This window comes from Triticum aestivum, chromosome 3B, assembly GCF_018294505.1.
Source record: "Triticum aestivum cultivar Chinese Spring chromosome 3B, IWGSC CS RefSeq v2.1, whole genome shotgun sequence".
NCBI lineage: Eukaryota > Viridiplantae > Streptophyta > Magnoliopsida > Poales > Poaceae > Triticum > Triticum aestivum.
The window spans coordinates 839,904,583-839,909,947 of NC_057801.1; the positions used below are offsets into that span (position 1 = coordinate 839,904,583).

At 44.4% G+C, this 5,365-nt stretch overlaps 1 long non-coding RNA gene across 5 annotated transcripts; it reads right to left on the minus strand.

Moving 5' to 3' along the window:
* Positions 1-688: 688 nt before the first annotated feature.
* Positions 689-4,762, minus strand: LOC123072829 (uncharacterized). 5 transcript variants are annotated; one of them, XR_006435437.1, is made up of 7 exons: positions 4,131-4,762; positions 3,837-3,976; positions 3,022-3,180; positions 2,572-2,920; positions 1,950-2,024; positions 1,666-1,854; positions 689-946 (listed from the first exon to the last, which is right to left on the minus strand). It is a non-coding gene; the product is annotated as an uncharacterized lncRNA (long non-coding RNA). The 5 variants fall into 5 exon arrangements; XR_006435438.1 differs by having other exon boundaries at positions 2,561-2,868; positions 4,131-4,759; XR_006435439.1 differs by having other exon boundaries at positions 2,534-2,868; positions 4,131-4,759.
* Between the last annotated feature and the right edge of the window lie 603 nt (positions 4,763-5,365).

The following is a 5,365-nucleotide window of genomic DNA, read 5'->3' on the forward strand; positions in this document are numbered from 1 at the left end:
ATCATAAAACTGGAGTGATCTTATTTTCACCTCTACTGTCGAACATTTAAAATAAATAAAGCATCACTCATGGCAATGCACACCACTGCTTGAGGAACTAATAGATTAGCAGTAAACACTACAAGAAATATGTCAACTTGTGACCACCACTATTGGTCACTGAAAGGTCATGGTTTTTCATTTGCGACCTTTTTGTGACCAAAAACAGAAGGTCAAAAGCTGGCGGTCGTAAACTGACTATAGCGACCTTTCTTCTGAAATGGTTGAAGACGTTTATGACCAAAATATGTCCACTGTGGCGTTTTGGTCACTAACAACCTCCCCAGGCCACGTAGGCATCCAGCGTGGCAAGCTGATGTGGCACAAGATTCAGCCCGGTCCAATTCGGTTTTCTACATGGGCCTAGCCCAACAATTCGGCCTTTTAATGCATTTTTTTCCTATGAATTTTTTGTTAGCTTAATGGATCAAGCCCAACATTGCAGCCTTTTTATTTTGAGACCATGGCCTTTTTGTCTCAATAACTTCATTTTTTTTTCTTTTTTTCTAAATTGGGTTCACTATTCAGGTGGGTCCCCATTGTCAGGTTCTAGTACCGGGTCCTAGCCGTCAAGGCAATATTCTTCATTTTTTTATTTCATGCAAATAAATACCTGGTATTTAAATTGGCACACAGAAAACACACGAAATACTTCAAATGTTATCAACCATCAAAGTGCTAGATCATATAACACACATACAATGTGATCAGCATCAAGTTTACAATCATATAACAAGCTCCACAAGTGTACAATGAAGGATGACACATACAATCAGCATTACAACCTGAATTAGCATTACAACAAGTTTACAAATCAGCATTATACTGCTCCTAGATCCATCATGCATTGCTTCTTCCAACTTCTTCATGCTGGAGCTCACGACGAAACATGAATAGAGGCCACCATCTGCATGTTATAAAACAAAATGGTCAAGAACAAAATAAATTCGAACATGTTAACCTTTTGGCATAAATAACAATAGAACAATCAAAACGAGGCATAGTTATCAGTGAATACTAGTGAGGAACAACATCATAAAGATTAACAATGGGGATGCCACAACTAGAAGGAGCAAGCTATTTTGTATTTGAGAAACAGAAAAAAAAAGTGCATCAAGTATTTCTCATAAGGTAATTGAACGTATGTGCACGCATTTAGACAAAAACAAGAGCTTGCACTGTACACATTAATTAGAACAGGATCGCAAGACACCTACACAAGCTAGGAGGACTCTGTCAATTTTAAAAAAAGACATTTCAAACTTTTAACAGGCGTAATCTTGAGTTTGACAAGTACACATTAATCTTAGCATAGCATCACTAGCTTTGTTGTTGTTTGCATATTATACGGGTAGTTGTCCGCCTAAACAAACACAAATGTGCAATGCTTGAGATACAGGTATGCAGGAACAGCACGCAATGCAATGATAATCTGAGAGCACATAATATCTCTCGAAGTGATACGTACAACAGTAGGTTGTGTATATGTACAACAATAAATAATACGTACAACAATATCTGGAACACAGGTAGGAACTAGTATGGTTGCTTGTTGTTCATGAATGACAATCATTTGTGTGCGTACATCAAAAAGAAAACAGCAGGATTCAATTCAATTCGTCTTACCCATATATAGCAACCAACAGACATCTTTGTATTAGCGCAAAAGAGAAGTCCAGAATTCCCAAAAGGTTGCATTCTCACAAAATTTCAGATTCGCCTAAGTGAGAATAATGGATGTCACATGCACCTCGAGTCGTTACCCGCGAAGTGCTACAGGAAGCGTGCCTCCACCTCGTCCGACAGCTGAAGAACCTGCTCAAAATTCCATGGCATATACAAATATCAATTCATTTTGTTTGTGTCTTGTAGGTATGAAACTTCTGTAAGAATTTGTAAGACGACATTACTTTGTCCGACGTGCTGAACGACGACCTCTTCACCTTCTACGAGAAAAGGTCTGTTGCTCGCTGTTGCTCCGACACCTGAGAGAGCATTTACGTGTCAGTTGCGCACAGCAAATTACACATCAGTTTAATCATATGCATCAATTTTGTTACAAGCTTTTCTTCAGAGTTGGGCTAGTCTGTTGCTACTACTGCAGTACTATCAGTGCACATCACCGTAGTCTACATCTGCAGCTGCCCATTCACTAGAACCACATAGATCACTAGTTGTGCTATTTGATATTAGTTGATAGTATTCCTTAATAATCATAACAAAAAATACATCTAATATCAAGTAGCATGGATGCACTAAACCCCGCCTCCAACCAGCTTGACCCTAAGCAGCAACTCAGTCTCAAGCCTACATAGTACATGCATTGAGAAGTTCAACGAATATGTAAATGTGTTCATGTACTGTACTGGATAGCAATTAGCAGACAACTGAAGACAACTGAAGCTTATCATTCATTTATTTGTACAAGCTGGGATTCATCTTCTATGCACTAGGTAGCTCTCAGCTCTCTAGCAAACAACGAAATGTACTGTACCAGGTAGAAATTAGCAATCTGGTCCACCTCAATCTTACCACCGGCTCTGTGTACAGCTGCTCAGCTCCTAGCTGCTGGCCTTCTATGCTGCACGTCTCTAGTCCCCAGTGCCAGGGTGCACACCTGCACACTGCCGTCCGCCGAGGAGACTATTGCCGCTGGCCGTGGCGACTGGGCGCGGTGGCCGGCACCGGCGCAGAAGCAGCAGGGCGCACGCACGTAGCCATTGGCAGCCTGCTGGGGAAGGATGCAGCGTCCATCGAGAAGTAGGACGTGGAGTTAACATGGCCAGTCAGGATGCTGATGAACTGCTGGTTGTTGTTAGTCACATTGATCTGCATACAGAACATCATATCATGAACGACATCAACTCATCAAGCGACATTGCTGCAATTACAAAAAAGAGGAGTTGCAATCACGGATCCAAACTCGAAATGCCCGGAGGGAGGAAGAGAGGGGGCGCTGTGAGGAGGAGTGGAGGGACTGACCTCATTGTCCTCTAGTAGGTTGTTTAATTCTCGCATTGCCTAGTGTAAGCAGTTTGCACAGCAACAGACACCAATGCCATGACTCACAGAGAGACCAGCTCCATCGAGTTGAAGAGCTCCGGCGGGATCTCGGTCAGATTCCAGAATCCAGTGACGTTCCTGCATGATCAAGGTCAATTGAACAACCGCTAGTAAGATGACTTGATAGATACACACGTGTAGGGAATCTGCCAAAATCGAGGTCAATTGAACTACCAAAACATCCTATATTTAGGAACAGAGGGAGCAATATCAATATCTGCACATGGCTACAGCTTACAAAATATGCAGAATGACTACAAGAATTGTTCGTCAGTCAACTAGCCAAATATTTGGGAATTTGAACTTCGATTGAATTGCATATGACATCAAAGTAAATAGCAGAGGCAAGCTGTGGACCATATAAGGTTTAGAGAAGGTGAATTTTCAGTGTGTGCAGTCACACGTCATCTGACATTGAATGGACAACTAGATCACCATAACATTATTGTGCAATTGGCATCATAGAGGAATTATTCGGCACCATATAAGTATCACCACATGTTAAGACGACATATGCAAGTGGAGGAGCACTGCAACTCAGTGGAGGCTCACGGCACTGCAATTTACTTCCCGTCAGAAGTCTAGTAGGCAAATGAATATTCAGTATGAAACTCTGAAATTAGTTCTCTAGAAATGCAGACATTCAGGGACTCAGCTACGATGGCACACGTAAAAAATTCCTCCATGAGAATTGAGAGTGGAGAGGAGGAAGGGAAGGCGCACATATATAGTACCTGATTTTGTCATGCCGACGCCCTGTCGATGATGGAGAGCGTCTTGTTGGGCTTACCGGGGATGAGGCGGATGAAGAGCTCCGGCTGGCGTCGAGCTTGCTCTTGTCCGTCAGGCTCTCGAGCCGGATCTTGTCAAGCGCCTGCAAGCAAAGTAGAGCAGCATTCGCGTGTGAGCAAATCGAGCCACCAATCAATCATCTCTGACTCTGACGACGAACGAACAAACAAGGCAGAGAGAGAAGCAGAGGAAACAGAGGAAGGAAGGAAGGAAGGAAGGAAGGAAGAGAGGAGTACATCTGACGAGTTGGAGATGAGCTCGCGGAGGAAGATCTCCTTGTTGGAGTAGAAGGTGTTGTTGATGAGCGAGAGCCGCCGCCCATCTGCACGTTCGTCGCCATGTCCTTCCGCTGCTGCTACTTGTCGAAGGAAACTTTGGGGAAGATGGGTGGATGGATGGGCTCCGCCACGCCCGCGACCTACACCGTCGACCTGCGCCGTCCGCGTAGTAGAGGAAGCAGAAGCCGGCGTTGCGCTCAGGATCGTCGTGGGCGCGCACGAGCTCCACCTTGTCGAGCTCGGCCGTGAGCCCAACGACCCCATCCCCCACGACGACATGGTCAAGTCGAGCGAAGGTGGAGAAGGGAGCGAGGGGCTCGGGCTGGCGGAGGGCCTGGTGGAGGGTGGGGCGTCGCAAGGAGAAGACGGCAGGGAGGAAGGGGACGGGATCGAGAGGAGCGGGTGGGGAAGGGAGGGGGTCGGAGTGGCGATGCTCCGCCAGATGCCGGCTGGAGTAGGAGCATCGGGGTCGATGGAGAGCAACAGGAGCCGAGGTTGTGCGTGCGCGGGCAGTAGAGGGGCTCGCCGGTGGCTCACCGAGGGAGGGGATGGGGAGGGAGGTGGCGGCATGATCTGGAAGGCGAGGAGGAGTGGGTGCTGGTGCGCGGGCGCTGGCGGTGGGATCGGCTGAATTTACTAGAAGGGCACCACACAAATTTTCACTAGATTTGGATCGCATTTTATGAATAAGGACCAATTTGTATGCATTTCCGATATTTCTAGCTATTTTTCATCATTTTTCGAGTGCCCAAAATTAGTTTTTTTAAGGACCTACAATATATTTGTTGCAAAATTGGACCAAATCAATTTTCTAAAATAATAGGACATATTTAATGCACAATTGATCAAATGGTTGGGTCTCAACAGTTTTTATCCACCACTCGTGAAAAAGACAAATTTCCATCGATTCAGTTGGAAGCGGGTCAAATTTGAACTGTAGCTACCTCGTAGTTTGCTCTTTATTTTTTTCAAAAATCATTTCTATGTACATAAGTATCTATTTAATCAGAGAAACACCAAAAAAATTCCAAGATTCAACCACTAGCTAGGAATGGTCATTCCCGCCGTTTTGACCGCATTTTGAAACGCATAAAAAATTCAAAAAATCAAAAAATTGGAAAACCTTCGCATTGCGTCATTATATGTGACCAAGTTACCAGGAAAAAATATAAATTTGTAATACAGTAATTATT